The 16,288-nt window shown below is 44.4% G+C and overlaps 1 pseudogene; it reads left to right on the top strand.

Moving 5' to 3' along the window:
• The first annotated feature begins 13,806 nt into the window (after positions 1–13,806).
• On the top strand, positions 13,807–14,405 carry LOC110287213 (pre-mRNA-splicing regulator WTAP pseudogene; annotated as a pseudogene).
• Positions 14,406–16,288: the final 1,883 nt, after the last annotated feature.

Raw genomic sequence — 16,288 nt, forward strand, 5'->3', positions numbered from 1 at the left:
AGAGGCAGAGGCAGAGGCAGAGGCAGAGGCAGAGGCAGAGGCAGAGGCAGAGGCAGAGGCAGAGGCAGAGGCAGAGGCAGAGGCAGAGGCAGAGGCAGAGGCAGAGGCAGAGGCAGAGGCAGAGGCAGAGGCAGAGGCAGAGGCAGAGGCAGAGGCAGAGGCAGAGGCAGAGGCAGAGGCAGAGGCAGAGGCAGAGGCAGAGGCAGAGGCAGAGGCAGAGGCAGAGGCAGAGGCAGAGGCAGAGGCAGAGGCAGAGGCAGAGGCAGAGGCAGAGGCAGAGGCAGAGGCAGAGGCAGAGGCAGAGGCAGAGGCAGAGGCAGAGGCAGAGGCAGAGGCAGAGGCAGAGGCAGAGGCAGAGGCAGAGGCAGAGGCAGAGGCAGAGGCAGAGGCAGAGGCAGAGGCAGAGGCAGAGGCAGAGGCAGAGGCAGAGGCAGAGGCAGAGGCAGAGGCAGAGGCAGAGGCAGAGGCAGAGGCAGAGGCAGAGGCAGAGGCAGAGGCAGAGGCAGAGGCAGAGGCAGAGGCAGAGGCAGAGGCAGAGGCAGAGGCAGAGGCAGAGGCAGAGGCAGAGGCAGAGGCAGAGGCAGAGGCAGAGGCAGAGGCAGAGGCAGAGGCAGAGGCAGAGGCAGAGGCAGAGGCAGAGGCAGAGGCAGAGGCAGAGGCAGAGGCAGAGGCAGAGGCAGAGGCAGAGGCAGAGGCAGAGGCAGAGGCAGAGGCAGAGGCAGAGGCAGAGGCAGAGGCAGAGGCAGAGGCAGAGGCAGAGGCAGAGGCAGAGGCAGAGGCAGAGGCAGAGGCAGAGGCAGAGGCAGAGGCAGAGGCAGAGGCAGAGGCAGAGGCAGAGGCAGAGGCAGAGGCAGAGGCAGAGGCAGAGGCAGAGGCAGAGGCAGAGGCAGAGGCAGAGGCAGAGGCAGAGGCAGAGGCAGAGGCAGAGGCAGAGGCAGAGGCAGAGGCAGAGGCAGAGGCAGAGGCAGAGGCAGAGGCAGAGGCAGAGGCAGAGGCAGAGGCAGAGGCAGAGGCAGAGGCAGAGGCAGAGGCAGAGGCAGAGGCAGAGGCAGAGGCAGAGGCAGAGGCAGAGGCAGAGGCAGAGGCAGAGGCAGAGGCAGAGGCAGAGGCAGAGGCAGAGGCAGAGGCAGAGGCAGAGGCAGAGGCAGAGGCAGAGGCAGAGGCAGAGGCAGAGGCAGAGGCAGAGGCAGAGGCAGAGGCAGAGGCAGAGGCAGAGGCAGAGGCAGAGGCAGAGGCAGAGGCAGAGGCAGAGGCAGAGGCAGAGGCAGAGGCAGAGGCAGAGGCAGAGGCAGAGGCAGAGGCAGAGGCAGAGGCAGAGGCAGAGGCAGAGGCAGAGGCAGAGGCAGAGGCAGAGGCAGAGGCAGAGGCAGAGGCAGAGGCAGAGGCAGAGGCAGAGGCAGAGGCAGAGGCAGAGGCAGAGGCAGAGGCAGAGGCAGAGGCAGAGGCAGAGGCAGAGGCAGAGGCAGAGGCAGAGGCAGAGGCAGAGGCAGAGGCAGAGGCAGAGGCAGAGGCAGAGGCAGAGGCAGAGGCAGAGGCAGAGGCAGAGGCAGAGGCAGAGGCAGAGGCAGAGGCAGAGGCAGAGGCAGAGGCAGAGGCAGAGGCAGAGGCAGAGGCAGAGGCAGAGGCAGAGGCAGAGGCAGAGGCAGAGGCAGAGGCAGAGGCAGAGGCAGAGGCAGAGGCAGAGGCAGAGGCAGAGGCAGAGGCAGAGGCAGAGGCAGAGGCAGAGGCAGAGGCAGAGGCAGAGGCAGAGGCAGAGGCAGAGGCAGAGGCAGAGGCAGAGGCAGAGGCAGAGGCAGAGGCAGAGGCAGAGGCAGAGGCAGAGGCAGAGGCAGAGGCAGAGGCAGAGGCAGAGGCAGAGGCAGAGGCAGAGGCAGAGGCAGAGGCAGAGGCAGGTAAATCTGAGTTCAAAGCCAGCTTGGTCTACAGAGAGAGTTCCAGGACAGTCAGGTTTACACTGAAAGATGCTGTCTCAAAACAAACCAAAACCAAAACCAAACCAAACCGAACCAAACCAAACAAACAACGACGACAACAAAAACCCAGTATGGTCCTTTAAAAGAGCAGCAAGCTATTTCGCTGTACTTCAGGGTGAAGGGACAAAAGCTCACTGAGAATGACAGATACAGCAGAACATAGATTGAAATTATTTTTAAAGTCTAAGGAAAGAAGTGTATGCTGCATGTTACACAGCATTTGTAAGATAAGCAGCTTTGGTGCTTTATCTTTGATGGGAAAATAGGGAGGTTTTATGAACGCAAACCAAAATGTTACTAGAGATGCAGAAGGCAGGAGGCTTGCCAAGAATTCAAGAGCAGCCTGAGCTACCCTTTCTCAAAGCGGCCAAAGGTCTCTGGGTCTAAGCACTGTAGCAAAGACTCAGAAAAACTATGAGAGAACAAGTGTGGGAAAGTTAATACTGAAGAGCTTAGGGATTCTTGGTGAAAAGAAAGCTGTGCTGGGGACATTCAAATCTAAGCATCAGCCAGCTATGGTGATGCCCACATGAGTCCCTGCTGAGGAGGCTGAGTCTAGGAGTTTACGGTCAACCTAGGCTGCACAGTGAGATTCTGGCTCAAACAAAACAAAAGCACTACTTTTCCCATAATAGTTTTGTAAAGTGGCTAATTGACATACTGCGTGGTGCTCAGGTTCCATAAGAAAGTCTCTAACTAAGAAGAACAGCAGGTTTCTGTGACAACAGTTCAAGTGGCTAATTCGAATAGCCCAGAATTCTCAGCAGTACACGAAGGATAAAATCATGCTTCCTTTGGCCAAGATGGCATCCTTTCCACAGCTGGTAAGCCATGAAGGGCTTCTAGCCTACCAGGATCCTTCTTATTACCTATATTTCACAGTCCACTGGGGCTGGAAGATGACGATGTAATGCTAGCAAAATTTTCAGGAAACATCAATATTGTGGGGGTAGAAGGTGTGTGTGTGTGTGTGTGTGTGTGTGTGTGTGTGTGTGTGTGTGTGTGTGAGTGTAAAGGTCAGAGGACAACTGTCTTAGTTAGGTTTTTTATTGCTGTGAAGAGAGAGACACCATGACCAAGGAAACTCTTATAAAGGACAACATTTAATTGGGTTTAATTGAAGCTTGCAGGTTCAGAGGTCAAGGCAGGAAGCACAGCAGCATCCGGGCAGACATGCTGGTAGAGCTGAAAGTTCTACATCTTATTCTGAAAGAAACCAGGAGAAGCCTGGCTTCCAGGGAGCTAGGAGAAGGGTCTCAAAACCCATGCCCAAAGTAATGCACTTTCTCCATCAAGGCTGCACCTCCTTTTTCTTTCTTTCTTTCTTTCTTTCTTTCTTTCTTTCTTTCTTTCTTTCTTTCTTTCTTTCTTTCTTTCTTTCTTTTTTTTTTTTTTCGAGACAGGGTTTCTCTGTATAGCCCTGGCTGTCCTGGAACTCACTCTGTAGACCAGGCTGGCCTCGAACTCAGACATCTGCCTGCCTCTGCCTCCCAAGTGCTGGGATTAAAGGCGTATGTCACGTTATCATTTGTTTTAAGTCAGGGCCTCACTGGGAGTTGTGGCACATACCTTTATTCTCAGCACTCAGAAGGCCAAGGCAAGCAGATCTCTGTGAGTTTGAGGCCAGCCTTGGTTTATATAGTGAGTTCCAGGACAGCCCCTGACTGAAAGAAAAACAAAAAGCCAGAAAACACAACAACAACAACAACAAAACAAAGCAAAACAAAACAAAACATAAAAAAGTCAAGGTCTCTCAGTGGCCTGGAATTTGCCAAGTACCCTAGGCTGGCTGGCCATCTAGGCTCAAGGATATGTCTTTGTTTAGCAACTCTGCAATTGGGACTATAAACTGGCATCACAGTGCCAGTTTTTTTTACATGGGGTTTGAGAGCTGAACTTAGGTCCTCATGTTTGTAAGACAAGCACTTTGCCAACTGAGATATGTAGCCAACTTGTGATCATTTTTTTAACAACATGATGAAAATTAGTGGGTTGGAAAAAGAGCTGATTGAGTCTTGTGTTCTGCAGATGTGGTGGCCTGACTCTGTCTATATTATCTGTAACCCCAAGAGGCCTTCAATTAGCCACATTGTGGGTTCTGAAAGAGCTCAGTAGCAGATTCTAAGCATTTAGACATTAGCCAAGGTGGTCCTCAACAAGTGGAAAACAACTGAAGCTCACTGCCATTGACTCGCTTCAATATAAGGTACTCTAAAGTCTCCCCCAAACTGCAAAGACAGCCCAGGCACCGCTCAAAGAGCTAGGTCAGCAGATAGGTCGTACCCATCACTAAGAAAAGCTTTCAGGTGGTGGGAAGAAGCAGATGATGCACTTCTTTTTTCTGAAGTCATCATCTTGTTTGTTCCAGAAAAGATGAAAGTGCATCATCCATCTTCCATGTCTCCAGTCGCCTCCCCCATGGCTTTGACAAGATCTCAGAGCAGAAACAGCAGAGTCACCATGGACACAAATAACTGATGATCCAAATAGATACTCAGGAACACAAAACCATTTTTATTCGAAAATGAGATCTATAAAATGAGGAAAGACAAACACGTAATCTATGGAGATTCCAATATGGACTGCCAGCCATTCAGATTTTACTCTTTCTCTCTCCTCAGAAATGCATCCATCCATTGTCATTATGTTCTTCCTAGAATACTAATACACACAATACTAAGCAATCTGAAAATGTGTTTCTATGAAATTTGGGGTACACTGCAGCTGAATTTGTGCTCTTGTAACCATGAGAACTCAGAGCAGCAAGATGTCTCTGTTGAGAGCATCATCATTCAATGTTTCTTCTATACCTGCAAAGAAAGAGGCCAAAGCCAGAAAGGAAAATCAGGATCAGGCAGCAGGCCACATTTGGGTAGACTGTCTCCTTAAGCCAGATGGTGTGGAAGACACTGCTGCTGGAAAATTCGAACTGCTGGTGAAGGAGGCAGATTGTGAAACATTTGAGAATGAAGTCTCTCCTGTATCACCTACTATTTTGAGGATATCACTGAGCTCTGGAAATTGGATCATTTCTTTATCTCTAATGCTGGCATCTAGTAATGCTTTAAAAGTATGAATTGCTTTGTGAATTTTTTAGCGATACTTTTAATAGTATGAATATATAACTATTGACTGTTTAAAGTTGTACTCTAGAGCTAAGGGTAGAGCTAGGAACAGTAGGATCAGGAATTCAAGATTGCTCTCAGTTGTATAGAGAATCTGAAGCCTATATGAAACAGGCTATATGAAACACTGCCTCAAAATGTAAATGGCCTGACATGGTAGCACACATCTTTACTGCCAGCATTCTGGAGTCAGATACAGGCAGATCTCTGGGCATTCCAGAACTGCCTAATTTATTTACATAGTGAGTTCCATGACAGCCAGGGCTACACAGTGAGGCCTTGACTCACAAAACAAAAATTATAAGGAAAGCAGGAATTTTGAAAGTTCAAGGCTACTGAGGATCATGGAACAGTCCAAAGAAAATCTGGAGAACTTAGCAAGACTCATCTCAAATCTAAAAAAAAAAAAAAAAAAAAAAAAAAAAAAAATTAAAATGGCTGGGAATGCCAGGCATGATGGCTCAAACCTGTAAGCTCAGTACATGGGTGGCTATCTGGGAGGTATGTAGAGTGTCACAAGTTTCAAGCCAGCCTGAGCTACAGAATGAGGGCCTGTCTCAAAAAAGGAAAACAGAGCTATGAAATAGTTCAGTTGGTAGAGAGCTTTCAAAGTGTGTCCAAGGTCATAGGTTCAATCTCAGGATCACAACTGAATATTTTTCAAAAAAATAAAATTAGGGCTGCCATGTAGCTAAGTTGATAGAGGGCCTGCCTAGTATAACACTTCATGTAGTAAGAAGCCTGAAACAGGAGAATCAGAAATTAATCATCCTAAACTGCATAATAAGTTTGAAACCAGCTTAGCATAGAGGAGACTCTGTCTCATAGAGATAGATACATAGATAGATAGATAGATGATAGATAGATAGATAGATAGATAGATAGATAGATAGATAGATAGATGATAGAGATAGTTATATGTCTAGCTGGGCATGGTAGCATACACCTTGCACCTTTGGTAGAAGCATGAGAATCTTAAATTCAAGGCCAGCCTGTCTCAGAAAGCCGAAGAAAGAGGAGCGGCCTAGGCCCATGATGTACAGGCTGCAAAAGAACTCATTAAGACAGAAAAAGACAAAGACAAAAGTAGCATGTATTAGATACAACATGCTCTAGCCACAGTGGGCAAGACAGAAACTGTTTATGTAAATACATTATTAGGAGTAGCTGTTATGATGGTGGGGTGAGAGGGGTATTTTATGTAGGAAATCGGGCAGTGTCTTAATATTATGAAGCCCTGGAATAACTGCAGTCTGTTCTTCCTGGGGCTAGCAACAGCCCAGCCTTCAGGAAGGATGGTATTGTCCTGAGTCCAAAGAATCAAAAAGGGCTCAACACAACCACCTATACTAAACTGGGATCTACATTTTGGACCTGGAGCTTGCTTTTATTAACTCTTTCTAATAAGATAACGGTCCTGTCCTGTTTGAAAACAACAGTGACCTTGCTCAGAGACCAACCTGCTGTTCAAGAAAAGCAGCCTCATTCTGTAGCTGTCTTCAGATGTACCAGAAGGGGTGTCAGATCTCATTCTAGATGGTTGTGAGCCACCATGTGGTTGCTGGGATTTGAACTCATGACCTTCGGAAGAGCAGCCGGTGCTCTTAACCACTGAGCCATCTCTCTAGCCCCCTTGTACTTTCAAACCAGACATAGAACTGATTTTTCTGGAGTTAATTTTTTTATGTTAACTTAAAACAAAACAAAAAACAAAAAAGCAAAACAAAAAAAGAACGCCACCAACTCACACCGTAATTCCCACACCGTAATTCCAGGCTAGCCCTGTCTACAGAGTGAGACAGATCTTGTCTTAAAATAAAAAGCCAGTAAGATGGCTCAGCCAGTAAAGGTACTTGCTACCAAGCCAGTAAAAAGTTCAAGGGCAGCCTGGGCTATCTAAAGACTCTGCTCAAAAACTAGAACAAAACGTTCTTCTCACCTACCAAGAGTTTTCTTTGTATTTGATTTTGAGAACTGTTGGAGGGGAAATGGGAGAAGGGAGAACACCAAATGGGAAAAATCAAGAAATGTGATTAGGGATATGAACTAGAGAGCAGGCACATGAACCAGTTGGTCAAGAGAGTTCCTACAAAGCATGAAACCTTGGAGTGTTGGTTAGAGTTTCTGTTGCTGTGCCACATACCAGGACCAAGAGAACCTTGGGGAGGAAAGGGTTTATTTCTGTTTATAGATTGTAGTTCATAGTGAGAGAAATCAGGGCAGGAACTCAAGGCAAGAACAGAAGCAGTGGTCATGAAGGGATGCTGCTAACCAACCTGTTCCTCAGGACTGTTCAACTGTTCAACCTGCTTATAGGATCCAGAGCCACCTACCCAGATAGACAACACCCACAATGGGCGTGGCCTTTGCACAGGCCAATCTGGTGGCAGTATTTTCTAAATTGCAGTTCTCTTTTCCCGAATGACTCTAGGTTGTGTCACGTTGACATAAAACTAGCCAGCACACCGGCGTTCAACCCAGCAAAAACATAAAGTGGGCAAAAGAGGAAGCAAAAGGATCACACGTTTGAGACTATCTTCCTCCACTACATAATGAACCTGCGGCAAGCATGGAATCCATCAACTTTCTCCAGTATATAATGCCTCTGAGGCCAGCCTGGGATCTATCACCTTCCTCCACTACATAATGAATCTGAGGCCAGCCTGGGATCTATCTTCCTCCACTACATAATAAATCTGAGGCCAGCCTGGGATCTATCTTCCTCCACTACATAATAAATCTGAGGCCAGCCTGGGGTACACCCTGACAAATAAGTGGAACAACAACAACAAAAAGATGATGAAGGAAAGAAGGAATGAAGTGAAGAAGGAGGGGAATGGAGAGAGGATCACAATATTGAGAAAATTTTGTTTTGTTTGTTGAGTTTTGTTTTTTGAGACAGGGTTTCTCTTTGTTCCCCTGGCTGTCAGGAACTCACTCTGTAGACAAGGCTGGCCTCGAACTCAGAAATCCACCTGCCTCTGCCTCCCAAGTGCTGGGATTAAAGGTATGTGCTACCACGGCCTGGCGATAAATTAAAACTATCTGTGCTTCCATCAAAAAGCTCCCTGGAAAGCAACAGCTGTGAACTCAGTGTACACGCTGTGTATTCCCCTTTCCCCTATGATGAGAGCATAAAATGTAATTAGCTGCAAGTAATTTATGCATTGGATACATTTCCCTGTCATCTGTTTAATTCAGTAAATCCAACAAAAGTATCCACTTGATTACCGGTAAGATGATATCCTGCCATGCTAATGTGCTCATCTAGCTAATTGTCAACAAGCCAGTTGTATTTAAACTGAGTTTTGGGCTGGAGAGAAGGTTCAGTGGTTAAAAACATGTACTGTTCTTACAGAGGACCTGAGTTCAACTCCCAGCAACCACATCAGGCAACTTACAACTGCTTGTAACTTGAGCATCCAAGGGATGACCCAAACTTTGGGTACATGCACATATACAGGCATACACATGTGTACATGTAACTAGATGATAATAATAATGTTTTTAACTGAGTATTGATGCCTGATTTGGAATATCTTTTTTATCTAAAAAGTGTACATGCAATATGTCATATTCTTTCCCTTCCCCAACCCCTCATAGATTCTGCCTATCTCCTTACTTACTCAACTTCATGTTTTCTACCCCCAGCACTTCACCAAAATAAAGGTTATATTAAACCAATGAGATTTGAAAAAGTGGAAAAGAAATAAGGCCCAAGATGGGATGTGGTGGTATCTGCCTTTAATCTCAACACTCAGATGAAGAAGAATCAGATGAAGACAGATCTTTGAGTTGAAGGCAAGCCAGTGCTACACAGAAAAAAAAAAATGGAATGGAATGGAATGAAATGAAATGAAATGAAATGAAATAAAATAAAATAAAATGGAACCAAGCCATTGAGTCTGTTTTGTGTTGCCCAACCTCTCGGGCATGGGGCATGCCCTGGAGTGTGGTTGGTACCCACAAGGATACTCACTTGGTGAAAATTGACTTTCCTGTTCCCAACAGGCATCAATTGCAAATACATTCTTGGTTACTGGTGAGACTTTGTATCTACTTTTCAGTGCTGGGATTTTGTGCAGGTCTGTGTTGTGCTGTAGCAGTCTCTGTAAATTTAAATGTGTACCAGTCCTGTTGTGTCTGGGTGACATTGTTTCCTTGGAATCATCCACCACCTCTGGCTCTTAGAATCTTTCTACTCCCCCTATCTCAGAGATCCCTAAATTTGAGGGCAGGGTTTTGATAAGGACCATTTAGGACCAAGTGTTCCAGAGTCTCTCACTCTCTAAACATTGCCTAGTTATGGATCTTTTAGTTAACTACCATCTACTTCAAGAAGCTTCTCTGGTGAGGGTCAAGTGATGCTCTGATGTATGAGTATAGCAATATGTCTCTATGGGTCATTTATTGCTATGTCCCTTTAGCAGGATAATAGTACATTTTCCCCTAGGCCCCCATGACCTATCTAGTCTATCAGTGTTGGGTATGGGCTCCATTCCCTGTAGCAGATCTTAAATCCTGTCAAAGAGTGGTGATTACTCCCATAACATTTGCTTCACTATTGCACTGGTATATTTTGCAGGCAGGTCACAGCTGTAGGTCAAAGGGTTTGTATTTCTTTTTTTCTTTTTAATTTATTTTTTTTAATTAGGTATTTTCTTCATTTACATTTCAAATGCTATCCCAAAAGTCCCCCAGGTTTGTATTTCTTAAAATTAATATTAATGATTGCTTTTCTTCTCCAGGCAGTATGCAAAGTACCTTCTAGCACCTTCAAAGGGGTGAAGCTGCTAGTTGGGCCCCAGCTTTAGTTCTGTCTGTTCAATGATATAAGTAGTGTCTTCATCAATAGGGCCTTACTGTTAGTTTGGAGGGTAACTAATAGCCTGTGACTAGGGACCCCCTTTGACCAATGACTTAACAAGATGTAACCTATTCCTGGCACTGCAGACTTTATTTGGTGGCAGAAGATGTCTAGTTGGACTATTGTCTCCCACATTATAATGTGGTGACTTCACTGGAATATCTTTATTATAAACTCTCTTCACTCACCAAATGCACAAAATAATATTTATGTTTTGTTTGTGCTATTCACTAAGACACAGTCTTGCTATGCAACCCAGTCTTGTCAAATAAGAGATTCTCCTGCACACCTCACCATACTTGCTCTAATGCACATTTTAGAAGGCAAGGCTGGGAAGAATGTAGCTTTGGAAAGAACATTTTGATAAAGATATCACTTACTCGCTAACTATCCTTGGGCAAAATGCCTAAAGAATAGCATCATTATCCTTGACTGGACAAGATAACACCACATTCCTGAGTGCTATCACTAGGAAGCATGAGAAGCCATTTGAAATTTCTAAACTCCTGTAAACATAGCTTTTTATGATATGAGGGCAAACAATTTTTAAATAATTATTAAAGTATTTTGATTATTACCAGGGTAGAAGAAAGAGATTTGATTTTCAAATACATATTTTGGCTGGGTGTGGTAGCATACTCTTGTAATCTCTGCTTTCCTAACAAGCCAAGGAAAGAGGATCTCCAGTTCCATGCCAGTCTGGGAAAAATAAATAAGAAGAATGAAGGTACACTGGGACCCTAACATAGTTTCATGACAGAACACATGCCTAGCAAGCACAGAGCATTAAGTTTGATCCCCAGGGCTGAAAAGTATCCTTGTAAACAGTTCTCAGTCAGCACTTCTGTGAGGCAGGAGGATCACTGATCCAAGTTTGAGGCAAGTATGGGCTATTCAGTGAGGGCTTGACTCAAAAAATACAAATAAAAATGATGAAGATTTATCAGATCACAAAAAGCTATAAACTTTTCACAAGTACATTACCCCTTTTGAAGTTAAAGCAATTTAACCTGGCATAGTGATTGAGACCTGTATTCCCAGCCTCAGGAGATCAAGTTAGGAGGACTGCCAGGAAATCAAGACTAGTATGGACTACATAATGAGTATCAGGTCAGCCAGAACTACATAAAGTTTCTGTCTCAAAAAACTAAAAATGAGCTGGGCAGTGGTGGCACATGCCTTTAATCCCAGCACTTGGGAGGCAGAGGCAGGTGGATTTCTGAGTTCGAGGCCAGTCTGGTCTACAGAGTGAGTTCCAGGACAGCCAGGGCTATACAGAGAAACCCTGTCTTGAAAAAAAAAAACAAAAAACAAAAAACAAACAAACAAAAAACAAACAAACAAAAACAACCAAAAACTAAAAATGAAAATTTAAAAGTCTGACAGTGTTAAAAAGTAGCAAACTGAGTCAGGTAAAGACAGGCAGATCTCTAAGTTCAAGGCCAGTTTAGTCTACAAAATGAGTTCCAGAACAGCTAGGGCCACACAGAGAAGCTCTGTCTTGGAAAAGCCCCCGCAAACCCCAGCAAAGTAAGAAACTCAGTCTGTAGACCAGGCTGGCCTCAAACTCACATAGATCTGTCTGCATCTGTCTCCTAAGTGCTCAGTTAAAGGCGTGTACCACAACTCCTGGATCTATTTTTTTAAACTATTTTTAAGTGTATGTGTGTGTGTGTGTGTGTGTGTGTGTACATGCAGATGCCATAGGCATTGAGATTTCCCTGGACCTGGAGTCAGTCACAGGTGATTGTGAGCTGCCTGACACGGATGGGTTCAGTGAATTGAATTCTGATCCCCTGGAAGGTTCTCTTAAATGCTGAACTATTTCTCCAGTCCTGAGACAGGGTCTATCTATATACCCTGGCTTTACTAAAACTCCCTTTCTCAGGCAGAGTGATCTTGAATTTGAGACTATAAGGTTCCTGCCTTAGCCTTCTGAGTACTACAGGGGTGAAGCACTCTACCTGTGTCACGTGGCAGGCATCTAGGTAGCAGCTCAGTGCTTGCACAGTACTGACCTCACCAGTCAAACAGGACACATTCATAATTACAATTACCACTGAAAGAGCTCAGAAAATTCTCACCTCAGTACCAAACTAAACACTTGGTTTGGACCCAATTAACAAATCTTAACAAGCAATATCTGAAAAAAAAATTACATTATTTTTAAGAAAATATAATTCTCAAGAATTATACATCCAATGGAGTCCTTTTGGGAATTCCAATGGTATTCTTCACACAAATAGACAAAACAATCTTAAAATTCATATGGAACCACAAAAGACTGAGTGGCCAAATAACCCTGAGGGAAAAAAAAAAGCTAAAAGCCCTACACTACCTTCTCTCAAAATTGCACAGTACATCAAAGAGTAAGTACTGGCATAAAAGTACTTACTGAGCAACTGGTAGAACAGGAATGTTCTTCCTTACAGACAAGGAGATACTTTTTTTGACAAAAGTGCCAAGAACAGGCAATGGGAAAGGCAATAAATGCTGCTGGAAAAGTGGACAGAGATATGCAGGAAAATGATAGCAGACTTATTTGACAATGTATACAAGAATCAACTGAAGCCAGGCATGGGGCCACACACTTATAACCTTAGCATTTGGGAGGTGGAGGCAAAAGGATCTGACATTCAACATTATTAACCTCAGCTACACAGTGAATCCCAAGACAGCCTGGGCTCTACTTGATCCTTTCTCAAAATCAAAACAAAAATAAACAAACAAACAAACAAAAAAACCAGACCAGGCATGGTAATCTCTGTATTAGGAAGGTAAAGGTAAAAATTGACCTTATCACAGTGGTGCATGCCGTAGAAAGTTCCAGGACAGCCAGGGCTATACTCCATACATATCAAAAATAAAACAAAGCAATCCCCCCTCCAAAACACCACCACCACCGCCACCACCAATAACAACAAAACCTAACTACACAAGTAAGAAGTTTAAGGTCATTTTCTACTACATAATAAGATCAAGACTAGTCTTGATGTGAGATTCTTTCAAAAACAAACAGAAACAAAACACCCACAAAACCAAAAACAAACAAAACAACAACAACAACAAAACCCACCACGGTCAGCTGATATAGCTAAACAGATAAGCTCACCTACACCAAGACCAATAGCCTCAGTTCAATTCCTGGGACCCACATGGTTGAATAAGAGTATTGATTCCCACACATTGTCCTCCCACCTGTGTGCCATGGCCCACACATTCCCCTCTATACATACATACAAAATAAAACTTAAAAAACAACAATCACCTGATTCAGAGTCAAGATATTATTAACTAGCAGAGAACATCACATTATGTAATAATATGAACAATGATGTAATATACTATTCTTGTTTGTTTGTTTGTTTGTTTATTTCAAGACAGGGTTTCTCTGTGTAGCCCTGGCTGCCCTGGAACTCACTCTGTAGACCAGGTTGTCCTCGAACTCAGAAATCCACCTGCCTCTGTCTCCCAAGTGCTGGGATTAAAGGCGTGTGCCACCACGCTCAGCTGTGATATACTATTCTTGATCTTTCTTCCTGGCATAGAGCTGAAACTCTGGGATTCTGGGTATATGCTACCATGCCCAATGTATACATTTTATTCCTTTCTTTTCTTTTCCTTAGTGTCGGGGTGAATGGAGCCCATTGTTCATAAAAAGCCCTGTCAGCCATACTTGAATTTATAGCAATGAGATGACCTTTGGTAAGTCCCTAGGTGGCTTCAGAATAAGGGTTCATTGCTATAAGAAATAACCTAGTGATTAGAAAACTGGAACTTGGTGGCTGCAAATAAAGGTTCTCACCAGCGCTGCGGCGGGAGGAGCGCGGGGGAAGGGGGGGGGCGGCAGCGCAGCCTCGGCCTGTGTGACTGGCGGCGCCCGCGCAGCCTCGTGCTGGGAAGGGTGCAAGATGACCAACGAAGAACCTCTTCCTAAAAAGGTCCGACTGAGTGAAACAGACTTCAAAGTTATGGCACGGGATGAGTTAATTCTAAGATGGAAACAATATGAAGCATATGTTCAAGCTTTGGAGGGAAAGTATACAGATCTTAATTCAAACGATGTGACTGGTTTAAGGGAATCTGAAGAAAAACTAAAGCAGCAACAGCAGGAGTCTGCACGCAGGGAGAACATTCTTGTCATGCGGCTAGCAACCAAGGAGCAAGAGATGCAAGAGTGCACTACTCAAATCCAGTACCTCAAGCAAGTTCAGCAGCTGAGTGTGGCCCAACTCAGATCAACAATGGTAGACCCAGCGATCAACTTGTTTTTCCTAAAAATGAAAGGTGAACTGGAACAGACTAAAGACAAACTGGAACAAGCCCAAAATGAACTGAGTGCCTGGAAGTTTACGCCTGATAGGTAAACAAATCATACTCCCCAGTCAAGACTTCCCTGACAGTCCCACCTCGAGAAAGCTGTGGTGGGACAGCCAAGTACTCGTTCCCACACCAAGACTCAGACTTTTTGAGCCCAAAAAGCCACATTCTTATACTGTCCAGCTTGTAATGGTTAATTAAAACTTACCAGATGAACCTTGTGTTTCAGCTTTTCTCTTCCCCTCCCCCTTGCTTCAGAGGCTTGATGCCGTCGGATTATTCCGAAGAAGAGGCCAACTGCGAAAAATTCCCCTTCTAGGACATGTAGACACTTTGAGAAGTGTTTCTGTTTGAAGAAAATAGAGGGAAAAACAGAAGTCTTAAGTCTGTGGCACACTGTGTCTTCAGACAGTTTGGAGGATTGAAATCCTAGAGGTTTTAAATCATGAATTGAACATGTAAAATTCCAGTAAAATGTAAAAATGGAATATGCATCGCTCTTAGCCATGAGCATAGTGACTTAGAGACACTGTACATCAGTTATGCCAATAAGACTGTGGACTTCATGATTGTTGAACTACTGGGTCAAAACTCAAATGAGGTGAATTTGCCTTTAAAGGATTTACTTGCTAAGAACCAACTAATAGCCGTGAGACAATCAGGTCATAGCTACCAGTACAAGTAGAGCATATATTTATCCACTTAGCTCTGGGCTCTATATTATAGAATGGAGCCTTAAATCTATGTGGTTTTTATCAATGGTTGGTCTTTTGAATGGCTGTGGAAACTGTAGATCACCTTAACCGAGGACTGTACAAACGTGAAGGTGTGGTCTCACACTTCAGGTTTAAAGTGTTTGAAGCATTATAAGCATTCATTTCACAACTAGATTGTATATGGTATTTGGCTGTGATGAGACTCCCATTATTCAGTAAACCCTCATCTCATTCAGCAGGCACATGTTGAACAGCATTGCTGTTGGTGTGAAATGGGGGAATGTGTTCCTTCATTGTATTGGGCCTTTTGTATCAAATTCCTGATATTAAATTAAATGTGCCTTGAAATAAAAAAAAAAAGAAAAAAAAAAAGAAAACTGGAACTTTAGGACAAGCATGGTGGTGCATGGCCATAATCCCAGCAGGAAGAACAGTTCAAAATCATCCTTGACTATGGAATGAATTTGAAGTTAGCCTGGGATATATGAGATTGTATCAACAGTCTCTCACCTACCTCTAAAAAAACAAACAAGGCTTTCAGCTCCTACCTCCCAGGTAGGGCAGAGGGGTCAGAGATTAAGTCAATCACCAATAGCCAGTGATTTAAGCAATGTCATTGACTTACCTATGTAACGGAATAAGAGCCCTTATATGATAGGAAGGGTGTAGAGAGCCTCTCTGGTCCATGAGCATGGGAGGTGGAAGGTACCCACACCCCATATCTCCCTCTTACCTAGATGTTTCTGAGTGGTATCCTTTCTTTTATGTTTTGCCTGGCCACTGCGAACTTAGTGAGAACAGCTGTTTGGGTGTCACTAATGAGCACTCCCTTCCTCACTAGGGCTCCATTAATTAGTTATATCCATATGCCACACATTCATCTTGTCTATTCCACCCACAGCTCTCCCCAGAGGTTATAGTTGGCTTCTTTGGGCAGCATCTTATGAGAGATGTTCAGTATATACATGGCAACTTTTGGCTGTTCAGTAGTGTTCTTTGGCAAATAACCGTACCTTGTTTTTCTCTAAAGGGATAGAAAGGCAAGTTCATGTTGGCAATTGTGGTCCTGGTGGGACAGAGGACCAAGCCCAGAGACAATAGAAACCACTGGCCTGGCCAGTCTGGCCCAGGTACAGCTTCATAGTACTGAGGACAGTCTTCTCAGAGGGTAGTAGCAGGATCTGAGTGTTGGTTTGGCAATTATCTTTATGCCCCCAAACAATGTTTGCCTATAGCTATGCCTGTCTCTTCGATGTGTGTCCTTGGTTTATTATCTGTAGTGCATCT

Source organism: Mus caroli, unplaced genomic scaffold (genome assembly GCF_978045245.1).
Source record: "Mus caroli unplaced genomic scaffold, Mus_caroli_1 scaffold_5, whole genome shotgun sequence".
Taxonomy (NCBI): domain Eukaryota; kingdom Metazoa; phylum Chordata; class Mammalia; order Rodentia; family Muridae; genus Mus; species Mus caroli.